The following is a 13,222-nucleotide window of genomic DNA, read 5'->3' as shown; positions in this document are numbered from 1 at the left end:
CATTATATACTTATCAGTTCCTGTGATTTAAAGCATTTTGGTGGTCAAACAAACCAAAGGTTTCATGTATGGGCTATGACATTAGGCTATGACATTAGCCTAGAAAAAAACATTTAACGTAAAATAATTCTTCATAAATGTTGGAAAAAACATATTCTTGAAATTACTATTTGCGTGTCCATCGCTCGAAGAACAAATGGTGAAGCGATTTAGTCTGAATCATTAAATATGCCCAAATATTATAGCAAACTGTGGCTGTGATGGACAAAATCCCCCTGTAACTTTTGATAGTCTTGGTATTAGCTCAGTTTGACTTCTGCTCCAACTGTATGAAACCAGACACGCACCTGTACAAACTGCTGCCCCAGACGGGATGATCCTCTTAGTGCCTTGGAAATCTGGGGACACTATTCCCACTACTTACTTTTGCCAATTTGCTCCTGGGAGCCCCTGAGTCCTTGTCTTCATTAAGAGAGTTCCTCATTGATCAATCACTGTCAGAGGAGCTGCTCTGTAATTGCACTGTGGCCTAATCGTGACTGACGTCTCAACTCCCCCCTCTGCTCTGTCACAGGTCTCAGGAGAGAGAATGTTCCATGACTTTCACACCTTCGACCTCAAGGTAGGCCTCTCTATGGATTTAATTCTTCTCTCTGTGGTTTATCTTTAGAGCTATATGGTTTTATAATGGATACAATAACTCAAATATCACTATTGGTGGAACGGATGAGGACAGGTAAGTTAAGATGGGTGATGTGAGATGGATATTTGAAATATCTAGAAGTGGATGGCATCACTTCTCAGTTTTAGATGATTGTGATAAATTGTGAAAATCAACTTTTGCATATCATGACATACAACCAAATTTGCTATAGATTATTATAAAAGTACAAATAACAATATTTCCAAACAGTACAAAAAGTTGCCCAATACATTCAAATTACAATTCGGTGAGGTTACTATTGAAAGGCTGCAGATCCTGGCTTGAGTTCTTAATATTCATCAATCATGCCACATTTTAAGTGTGAACTGATTTACACATTATGTTGGACTTAAGCTCTGTTTGTCATATTCAGTGAATCGACCCCTTACATCTGTCAAGCTAATCACAGTGGATGTAAGACAAAACACAAGTCGTAACTGCAACAAATTAACCGCCCTTGACATCTTTACTGAGGCCATGCACCGCGTTCCACTTCAGAAATATGCACACTTGCCTATATAACAAATTAAATGTTTGTTATATTACCCTTGTTAAAACTAGTGACTGATGTTCTGCTGTTGTTTTGTTGTTATATGCATGCAGTAAATTTGCTAAGTTTCCCATCTAATTTCCTAACATCACTCACCGTGGACCACTAATATTGAGCACCAATAAATGTGTTCATTTTATTGAACAATTTTACTTCCACATGAAAACATGCACACATGCAAATGCTCACCTCTCGATACAAAAATGTTTTAAGAGACGCACACATACAGTTTATGGCACAAAGTATACACATATTAATGTACACTTTGGCCCTCATAAAATTAAATCGCATCTAAATGTTAGGCTGCCTTGCACTATTGTGGCAAATTGGATAATTCTTTATTTTTATTAACAAAGCATTATAATAACAAAAACAACAACAACAATACTACTATTACTACTACTACCACTAGTTATAATAATAATAATAATAGTAGTACTAATACTAATACTACTAATAAAATACAAATAAACAAATAAAACTCTATAATTTTTCCTTACAAAATCCTTCCCAAAAGGTCATGTACAACAACACATTACACATTTAAGTTTCACATGCCAAAACAAAATCATACTATTCACTGTAAACTGACCTTGGAGATATCATTTGTGTAAGACTGCTTCAAACCCTTAAAATGATGTTTCATTTAAATGTATAACCTAACTTGTCAAACACAATTCTGAAGAAAAAGTAAACTTTTTTTTCTGCAAAATAACTTAGATTGCTGATTCATACATCTTCATATTTGCACTGCCTCATTTGTGAACTCCCACAACAACATACTACCGAAAAGGTTTTGGTAATTATCCTCATTGAGCTGCTTAACTAAAACCAACAAACCCACTGACAGAACAACCATTGAAAAAAACAGAACATTTTGGGGGACAAGTCAGTGAGAAGAAAACATCTGAAATTTCTGTTAAGCACCATGTAAACAAAGCCAGCTGTGTAGTGATACATTCTAGTTGCTTAGGGCAAAAGTACAGAACAAAACATTAACTAAAAAAGTTCTAAAACATGAAATGATTGTTACAATGATATAAGATTCCTTAAGGTATATAAAGCAGAGTAGTGTCCATCAGTACAGTGTGTGCGGACTGCTTCAATTGACATATACAGTTACAAATCCAAGTGAACAGTTCTCTCAGTTTCAGCCGAGAGGTATTGCATTTTTTTTTGTCTAAATTTGCCAACAAATACGAACTAGCAGTCTCTCCTGACTTGTAAAACACCGGAAGCCTGGTTGCGATACAATGCAATGTCTCTGTTCTCACACTGACCTCAAAGTACTGTCTCCAGAGTTATGCAGGGAGAGTTTGAGAATACAGCTCTGAACAGTAGCAGCAAAACAGTGGTGGAGCCATATAGTAAAAGCTTGAATTTAAGCATGTGTCCATGCTCATAAAATGACTATATGACCATTCACTTCAAACATCATCCATGTGATACAGATAATCTGCAGCACAAAGACAGCCTTTCTTTAGCTGTAAACTGCCCAAAAAGGATGTTTTTTGTTTGATAAAACTGTGCTGTTCATTGCTTTTCTTTACAAACTTACACAGGGTGAGCAGCTGGTCATGGGACATAAGCAAATACACTCAGGAGGTGATGGTGTTTCTGTTGTCACAGAGTGACATTAAAATATTCCTGCTCACAGTTAACTTTGCACAACTGCAGCACACAGTCAAAAAGATGGCGAACTTGCCATTAGTTCCTTAATCTAGGGTGTCACACCAACACACAAATCTTCGGAGAACGAATTGGAAAAGATGCAAAATGATGTAAAAGAGATCAAGAGCGATTTTCCGCATTGAAATTGATATCTCTTCCATGATATTAAACCCACTGGGATGCAAAAGTTCCCCAAACTTGATGTGATTCTGTAAAATGATTTGTGAGTCTCCCATTTTTGTCAGTGAAAGGGGTTTTGCGTTGGTTTCATAGCACAGATTAGTCTCAGTCCTCTTGTGATCCTGCATTAGCACAAGGTTATTCAAGCTTACAAACAGTGATTGCACTGAATGCCTGCTAGACCTGCATTAAGCTCAGTGTGGATGTAAACATGGTACAGTTCTGCTCTCAACACATGAATATTTACTTTTTTTTTTTTCAATTATTTGGATTTTTAAATTGCAGTTAGCAGCTTGTGTAAGGTTTTATGTGTGTACTGTATGTACATGACATGATCTGTCATCTCCAAGAGAGGCCATGAACACTATTGTAAGCCCCCCCCCCTTCAAATATGCTAATGCCTTATCCCGTGCCATATTTCATGCAAATGCCTTTCATCGTATATTTTCAAATGTCATTCATATGACAGCTGTAGCAAAAGCATCCATAATGTTTTGACTAGGGGGAAATTGCAACAAGGATCTCTGTCATTGTGAATTCTGTCCACTGTGAGAATAAGTCAGGAATGGTGAACTTTCCGTCCTATAGTTTTGTCCAATTGTTTTATTAAATTTTTATATGTTGATGATTAAAGCTGCCGGGACAATTCATACAAAGGATTATATGAAAATTGTATTTTCAGCTTTTGGATATGGTTGAGATAATATAGTGTTATTTTATATATTTTACCAATGACAGGTGTAGGGATTTGGTCAAGTGGAAAAATAGCTATATCTGTAGACTATATGTGGTGCCAAAAACACACACAGTTATTCTCAGTAGATTTCCGTTTGCTCTTCCATTTGTAACATCCACACAGCTACTTTTCTCTAACTTCAACTAAAGTAAAAAATAAAGTGTGGTATTTTCCTCCCAGTCATTGAGATTGCAGCCACCTTGGCATTTACTAAGCCTGCTATGTCATTGTCTGCAATACTCTTCAGGACCATGTACTAGGAGGAAAGTTTTAAATTTAAAATGCAATCAGCACAATCACCACAAGCAATCAGTTCCTCTTCATTTCACCTGATCGAGCCCCCCGCTAAAACGAGCCTGTTAAATAGAGCATCTTATCAGGCCTGGATTAAGTCTTGACTTTGATTAACATCTGTAGTCGCAGTTTAGAATGTCAAAGTTCAAGTTTGGGGGAAAATATAGTTTTTTAAAAATGCAAAATCACCAGGTGTCATTATCAAGCGAGGCTTCTATTTGGAATAAAAATAATTCCATAAACACTTTTGCATAGGGTTTTAGTCTGCTGAGCCATAGAATAATCTACACACTTTATGACTTTCAAAGCTGTCAAATTGCTGTAAGGACAACACTACACAAATGTCTGTCTTATGGGGTATATTTAAGTTGTTTAGGTTTCCATATTACTCAAGTATGTGAGACAAGCAGTCACACATAAGACATTTCGCAAGGTGGAATACCTCCATGACATGGGAAAGGACACGAGACCAAGCGTACAACAAGAGTTCATTCCTCCAAAAATGGATGTTTGCAAGTAATATTACACGACAGGATCTGGACTTGCAGAAAGGTCCAGATATTTAAGCTTCTGAATATCAGTGACACATCAGCACAACTTTTGCATCTTTTAACATTCACACGTCATGTCATGTCATGTCATGTACTACAAACTTGCCATTAACCATACAAACCTGATTTGTCATAGTTAAAAGACATAGTTTGACATTTTGTATAAGACACTTATTTATTGCAGAGAGTGACATATGAAAACTGATACCACAGTAAATAGGCTATAAACTCTGAGGCAGCAGCTAGTTAGCTTAGCTCAGAGGCTAGAAACAAGACAAACAGCTAGCTTGGCCTACAGGTGCGTCTAAAACTCACTTATCAAGTCAGGGAGCTGTAGAGGTGCTGGTCAAACAGAACCAAGCTTGCTGTTTCCCTCTTTATGCTTTATGCTAAGCCAAGCCAACCAGCTGCAGACTCCAGCTATATACAGTATTTACAATACAGACATGAGAATGCTATCAATGTTCTCATCAAAATGTTAGCAAAAAAGCCAATCAATGTTTCCCAAAATGCTGAAGTATTCCTTTAAAATCCCAACTGACATTATATTGTACATTAAATCACTGATTAAGTTGTTCCTATAAAACTGCAAGGGAAAAAAAAAATCTAAACGATTCCTGATTGAAGCAGTTGCAGAGAGCACACCAACATGATTGGGAACAAATGGCTTTGAGAGACCAACATACTGTGACATAAACCACACAGGTGCAGTTGCAGGTGCTCTTGCCACCTGCACACCTGCCCACTACAGAGAGAAGAAGGGGAGAGAATCACACAGAACACCACACGGCTCTTGTATTGAATAAGGTTTTTGCAGCGTCAGTAGCAAACCTGCCATGAAATTAATTCTCCATTTACCACAGACTTAAATTTGTAAGCAATTTGTTATTTGAGACCATAAACTCACTCACATTGTTTGTCCACACTGCTTCAATGAGACATGAATTTAATTGTCTATTTTCTATCGGCTGCAGGAGTTTTGCCATTTCTTGATAGCATTGTTTAATGAGTGAATCACAAAGTGCAAAATATTGTTTTCCTATTTTTCTGGGTAATTATTTCTCGATAAACAGTGCTGATACAGCATGGCAAGGCAATCAACAACTTTAAGAAAAGACTTGATGACTCGGATGATTTGCAAAAATTAAACTGTATCAAAGTACTGTATTTGCAGTTGTTCATTACGACATTCACAATATGTGGTGCTGACTGACCAACTATGAACATTTTATAAATTTCAATGTCACTACAGCTGAGCTCATTTGGGGGGAGGCAAACCAAGCACACAGAGGCCACATCCAGACATAATAAACTGTCGGCCTGTTCACAGAGGCGTGGAGAGGTGAAAACACCTCCCCAGTACATCCTCAGACACATCTGTGCCCATGCCCCTCGAATGTTTCTTTGCGGAGGAAATAGGTCAGCCGTGAATACCTGGCTCCTTCCATCTCAAAAAATATTTTATCACACTTAATTAAGAGTCAAACTGTGGAATTATTGAGTGTGAGTTTAGAAATGTTGACCTTCATATTTGTTTTTCTTCGCTGATATTAAGGCGTTTTAGGATTCATATGTTAAGGAAGGGCAGTCATTCTCAGGAATTCTTTCCATAAATCTTAAATTTTGGAAGCGGTTTCATTAGGAGCTGTACAGCCACAATAATGCCAACATGGCCCACATTTAGACACTGCCAACTTGGCCCTCGTTTAGACACTGAATCATTCAGATTGCACCGCTGTGATTGCTTAATTAAATGCCCGGCTGTGTAATGACTTTGCTTGAAAGGGAATTAAATGTCTAAATGCTGCAGAATCTGCGTTGAGCTGAACAGAAATCAATGGGACATAGTGCTGGAACCCAAGGTGTTTTCCGACTTGTTTAGGGTGAACGCTTTGTATTGATGCCGTCCCTCAGTCAGTGAGTCAAAAGCTCATTCCTCTTGGTCCAAAGCATTGATTAGTGGCATACCAACAGTGTGCTTACTTTGTGCTTTCTGAAGAGGTCTAGCAAGGTAGTTTACGCTGCCTTACAAGTCAGCAGTGTCTACAAGCCTGCATTTATATTTAAAGAGGTTGAACTACTGACAGCATCCTCTTTTCCGTGGGGCTGTAAAAAGCAACAGATACATGGTCAAAACAAACTGACATCCAAAAAAGTCCTCTTTGTATCGATTTTTGAAAACTATTCTGAAGCCATGCTGGTAGCGTAGTTTATGGATTGCTAAGTTGGTCTGTTGGTCCCCCGCTTTGGTGTGACGAATATCTCAACATTCACTGGATGGATGCACCCAAAATTTCATAAAATTCCAGACACTCATGTTCCCAAGACAATATATGCTAAGGTGATTCCCTGACTTTTGCTAAAGTTCCAACATGAGGTTCCCATTTATAGCTTTTAGAGAAATGTCTCTACAGCTGTTGGGTGAATTGCGATCAAATTTGGTTCAAATAGCAATGCCCTTAGTAGAACCAACTGTAATAATGTTGGTAAATCCCCCAAAAATTCAGATTTTTTAATTGGTTTATGACCACATACCTGCAAAACTAACCATATTCCCACTGGCCTCAACCCTACTTAGTGTTAACCCCTAATTAACATTTGTTTGCATGCAAATACGCTGAACCGATTGTGAACACTGAAACATTACACCCATACACTGCATAAAAGAAGGAGACAAAGCCACTACCAATCTGAAGTCTGGAGTTTGGCATTTTGGCCTTTGCTAACTTTGTTTGTTTTTGGATCCAGAACTGACCATATTTGGAGGAGAGGGCTGTGGAGGAGTGAGAAGTGGATCTAACTTAGAATAGCCTTCACTTTTAGCTTGGTGTTCCTCTGACTCTGTGAGCTTAGGGACACATTTTAAAGCATTGTCTGTTGGCTTCACTTTTCAGATGTGTCCACTTTATGCAATCTGTGATTATACTATACAACAGTTAACATTATCATTATGAGCATGTTAGCATATAGCTCAAAACACTGCTGGGCCTACGTGCAGCCTCAGAGCTGCTAGCATTGGCTGTAGACTCTTAAGTCTTGTTACTAATTCAATGCACATCCTCATTTCAGACCAGCCCCAATGATTCTCTTTATGTGTTTATGTCACAAACTATTGCATTTCGCAACTGGTTTGACTTTACAATGTGTATTATTCCTTGTTGACCATTAAATGGCAACAAAGCATGGCTACGTATTTTTCAAAATAACTTTCAGAGCCCAAAATTATCAGTCTCCCAGCATATTTTCAGAGTGTTTTACCATGAAAGCCTAAAGGCAAACATTAAAACCCAACCCACATGGAAATAGTTCTTGAAAGGAGTGCAGCCAACTAATCTCACAAACATTTGATTGAACCAAAGACCTTTAGAAACCGCCAAAGCTGGGAAGGGCGCACAACTCCTAAAATGACAACCGATTATCAAACTGCCTCTGGCTCGAGACACTGTAATCCCCCAGATGTTGCAGTCTATGAAATATGAGAGTCTGAATTAGATCTCTCAAACAATGTCAGCTTGTCTGCATCCGTAAACCCTCAGCATTTAAGTCACAAAATTAAGTTGACCCCGTCAGAAAGCTTAAGGACATGTAACAAAGCCCCCGGCAGTCTTATTACTTCATCTGCTTTCGTCTCATCTCCTCTGTGTAATAAGTTCCCACTCTAGCGAGACCACTGGGGCTAATAAGGGTTTTATCTGCTTTTGATATTAGATATTAACACCTCATCAAAGTTAAGCCAGCGGTAGGCTTGCGTCCTCCCTCCAAATTTACATTAGCCTAACAATGTCTCAAAAAGAAATCTTATCAAATTCAAATTAAGGGCGAGTTGAATAGCCAGAAGGACACTGCTACCCATCACTCAAGGAACATGTAATTTGGTTCTGCTGCAAAGAATACAAGCACTCTTTGTAAATCACTGAGATCACAGTTTTCCTGCAAAAATGTTAATACTTTGAATTTTCTCCTCATAATCCACAGTCAAAACAGAGCACATTTGTACCATATGAATGATGAATGTTTACCTCCTGGGTATTAAAATAGGTCTGAGTGACACAATCAGGATTTGCTGTTTTGAAAACTCTATAAATAGCAACTCTAGTCAGCCAGTCTTTGTGAGCTTCACCTGAGGGGAAACACATTTGTAGCATGTTGTTTTGTTGTTTTCATCACACACTCAGTGCAGGTTGTAACCCTGCGGTTAGCTGCAGTCATCTATGAACTTGCATTTAACGCACATCAAAACTAACCATGAATCATTAATGTTTTTATAATTAGCTATTACAAGATTATGTATAGCTTGTATAGCTCAAAAAGAACACACTGGTGTTGTTTTAAGTGTCTCCCTTTTTTCCTTAGTATTATTTCTTCGAAAAATTCTCAAGGTAAATCCTGTATCTAGAGCGAGAGTGCAAAGGTTTCAGACTTCTTATCATCCCTCGTGGCATCCTTTGTCAGGTTGTATGAAAAAAAATGAAATATTAACTGGAAAATATAGCTTGGAGAGATAGAAAATAAATTACTTCAGTGTGGCAGGGAAAAGAAGATTGTGATATTTATCAAGTCAAGATGGAAATGCCTGCTAAGTCTGTGCCCCTACCTTGAAAAATTAAAGAGAAATCAAATGCCTTGGAGTACACAGTGATTGTGATGTAAAGGTGTGCGTGTGTTCGTGTGTGTTTGTGTGTGTGCACCTGCTCACTTGTTTTCTTAGTAATTTATTGTTGAAATGCTATTGCTCAATATCAGCTATTTCCTGCTGTGATATGTGCTGGAAGATACAAGCCCGCATATGACTGCAAAGCTTATTTGTGGACACAACTTTAACTTATTATATGCACTTTAATTCTGCTAGAGAGTTAAACTTAAACATAGTCCACAATTAGCCGAGCTGTACGCTTCAGTCTTTCAGCACTCAACAGATTTTCTGTGAAACAGCTTGACTGGCAAAATCTATAATTGTACAGATAAGTGAACATGTTAGCTAGATAAAGGTTAAACTATCAGGGATATGTTCTCCATCCATCTAAAGCCAATTTTACACATTCAGCTCAAGCTATACTGGGATGGGGAAGGGGGTTGAAAAAAAAATGGCAAGTCAATATTGATTGATCTGGAGCCTTAGCAATTACCTCCATGTGCAGAAGACCATGTTAAGGTCAGTATTATCTTAGCTCATTTTATGGGTCAGCGCTCTGGCTTTACCTGAAATAAATTAATGGGGTAAACACTTTAGTTCACCTTGATGAAATTTACAGCAAGTGTAAAAGCTTTGCATAGGTGGAAGGTGCAGTGCCGGGGAGTGACCCTTGATATTTTGCTGAACCTTCATGAACTGGGGTGGTTAAATGCAGTCTATAAATAACAGTGAAATCCCCTGCAATGAAACTGTAAGAGCACAATAATAGGCTGTATAAATGTAATGGGCCTTTTAAATTAGACTAAAAAGTCATATTTCCATTGTTTGTTTTTTTTTTATAGCAAAGCATGTATAGGTGCTATATCAATACTGTCAAAGTATCAAATGCTCAACTGACAAAGAAATGCATATAGTCCATATTAAAATCTCTGCTTTTAAACGAGTCGCGACATTACGACTTCTGTTAAGTTGTAATGTCGCCAACCAAGGACATAAAGGCATAAATGGCTGCTATAGTGCTGTTCTATTTATTTCCCAGCTGCAATCAAGGTGAAAACCCAGAATTAAGAACCAATTGGAACAAACTGGGCTTTTTCAGGAGGCGGGATTAAAGAGACAGGCACTAAAATAGAAAGTTTAAGGCAGACGGTAAATACAGGTGTTCCAGCACAGACAGTATTAGAAAAATGTCATTTTGAACATTAAAGCATGAAAACATGTTCGGGTAGAAACCCAAAATATAAGTATGAACCTTAAAAAAATAAGCATTGATGCATTTCTATAAGTAAGCCCATTTTGTTTTTACTGCTGAATGATAACAATTTAAAAAATGAATCACATAAATAGCCACTGCTGAAAAACTAACTAAAAATAACATAACAATTGTACTAATACTACTTTGAATGCCTCTCTTTCTGTCACCTGCCATATGAAATACAGAAACACACAAATATGCCATATATAGCAAAGACTGTATGTGTGACAACAATTCTTAATACATCTTTAATGTAACTGTGCACTTCTTATCATTTAAACGAGGCATCAAGCAGTCTGCTGTGAGGAGCTATGGCACACTCTATCAAATAATAACAGCAGAGTCCTCAACTTTGCATGTTATTTCTTGACACCTGTATGCATTTCACTGGAGGGAACAGGGGTAGCGTTATTAGTCAACCGAAACATTCCATCAGCTTTCGGTGTATCGGCATTCTTCTGTGGCCTTCGGGCTGCCTCACAAACAGCTCTGTTATGTTCTTAAGCCCAAAATAAATTCAATTTCCAATGCAGTGATCTCCTTAATGAAAAGTCAATGTCCCTCACTCATTGGCAAGCTCCCAGGGGGACAGTCAGAAAGATGAATTTATCAGCGGGCCCGAGACTGCGCCCTAGGGGACACCACCCCTTATGATCAAACAGAATGCTACAGAGTGTGTCCAACCAGTCCTCCATTATTACCCAGCTTGTGCTCTTAATGTGAGCCGACGGAGGAGGGATGACAGTATTGATCTAATGAAAGTGCTATTTATATTCTCACAAATCCTCTCACCAGTGATTACAAAAGCACTCCACTATTGCGGCCAGCTTGTTCTCAATTTGTAAAGTGTGCAGGGTGACGGTTTATTTGTCTCATATGTATACAGCGTTATCTTAGCATGCTTCTATCTGCAGAGGGTTCCCCTATCAGACTGCATGTAACCTTGCCCCCACCATATCTCAAGTGTCAAATTAACGTCCTTTTCTGAACTAATATTTAAACATTGACCCAATTTCACTTAATATTAAAAACATGTTTACATTTGCCGTATAGCTCAGGGATTTTTGTATAATTTCAGTGGCGGCTCTGCATTGTTGGGTTGCATCCAGTTCAGAGGTTTTTGATTATTAATAACATCATGTCTTGACAGCAGCTAACCCTGTGATAAGGGGGACATGAGTTTGTTGTCACGGCATATGGTTAACAGTACTATAGATAAGCATTAATCCCCACTAGGGCTCGATGTAATGCATAGCAAAAATGATGGGAGCACAGAACATACAACTACAGGTTGGGGGGGGGGTAAAATAGCAGTGTGCCAGAATTACACACGGAAGAGAGAAGAACATGAAATAGGTTGCTTACAACGCACATGTAATTCATGCTCATCACAATCATTATTATTCCATAAGTGCAGCTCTTGTGTAGCTTTCACTCACATGACCCACAACAGGAAATCATGTGTAGTTTAACAAGCATGAACATATTCTACCCGTGGCTATGCATTCATGAATAAAACACTGAAATATGGATAATTATCAGCCACATATGTTAAACCGTGGATGTCCACACAGCAGAAAATCTTTACATGTGAGCATCACCGATGGCTCCATGCTGTGCATTCTATTGGATCTATTAAGAAAAAGATCAAATGTCTCAGAAAGATGTTTTCAGTTCTTGGGAATTAAAGGCCAAACTGATTTTATATGATCTGCAATCTTTGTCTTATTAAAACAAGGGTGCTGGTACTCCGAGGCAGCAACTGCATATGGTTCTTATTCAGTAAGCAATATTTTTGTGTATTTTGCATAACTGATTAGCTGTGTTGTGAAATGCTAAATGTTATTTAGATTATCCAATTATACTCAGAGCACATCATTTTACATTAATTTGTATGTTAATATGTTGCAGTAAATTAGTGTGTTAATATAATATACAAAACATCAATACCTCAAGCATTTCTCATGGACTGTTGGAAATTCTGGTTATTATAATAGGCACAAAAGTTGCCTGTAGTCAAGTTTATTGCATGAAAACCATGTGACGTTTGCAAAAAGATATGTTTGGGGTTGCAATGGTATAAGATTTTCACGGTAAAAAAACCTTCACAGAAAATTTTGTGGTAGTATAGTATTACAGAATTGATATTATTATCACTTAAGATGACCGTTAAATTGATGTAAACACAAGTTTTTTTTCCTGGTTAAACAAAGCTTTTCTTTTTTACTAGAATTAAACTTCAAACCGTTTAAAAAACAAATTCAAATATGTATAAAAGTACCCTTTTTCAATATAGCTAAAAGTTACATTCTCCTTCCAGTTGCATATTTCTCAATACTGTAGATAAGTAAAGTGTGTCTGTCAAAATAAATATAAAAAATAATATAAATAAATATAATAATATAATATAATATAAAATAAAAATAAAAATATACATGCTGTTGCATATCTTAATACACAACAGTCCACAGATGGTACATGTTGGTCATATAAAATGTTTACAGATTGCTGTAAATATAGTTTGTGCAACTCTGCTAACATCCAGAACTTTATATAACTTGAATATTATTCTGTGGTAAGACTATCTTTACATCCCCTGAGAAAAATGCATTCTATGCATCTTGAAAGGGTTCTAATTTATTGGATCCC

The 13,222-nt window shown here is 37.5% G+C and overlaps 1 protein-coding gene across 30 annotated transcripts in view; it reads left to right on the top strand.

Annotated features, from left to right (window-relative positions):
* The window catches only part of LOC121961980 (receptor-type tyrosine-protein phosphatase delta-like), a 406,358-nt gene that overhangs the window by 204,145 nt on the left and 188,991 nt on the right, over positions 1-13,222 (top strand). For all 30 annotated transcript variants that reach the window (XM_088073842.1, XM_088073833.1, XM_088073840.1 and 27 more), the window contains exon 8: positions 575-622. The gene's annotated coding sequence lies outside the window, so the exon portion shown is untranslated. The remainder of the gene's footprint in view (positions 1-574; positions 623-13,222) is intronic.

The sequence above is a fragment of the Plectropomus leopardus genome, chromosome 23 (assembly GCF_026936395.1).
Source record: "Plectropomus leopardus strain MGB_pleo_1.0 chromosome 23, ASM2693639v1, whole genome shotgun sequence".
In the NCBI taxonomy this organism is placed as follows: domain Eukaryota; kingdom Metazoa; phylum Chordata; class Actinopteri; order Perciformes; family Serranidae; genus Plectropomus; species Plectropomus leopardus.
This window is presented reverse-complemented; position numbering and strand designations above follow the sequence as displayed.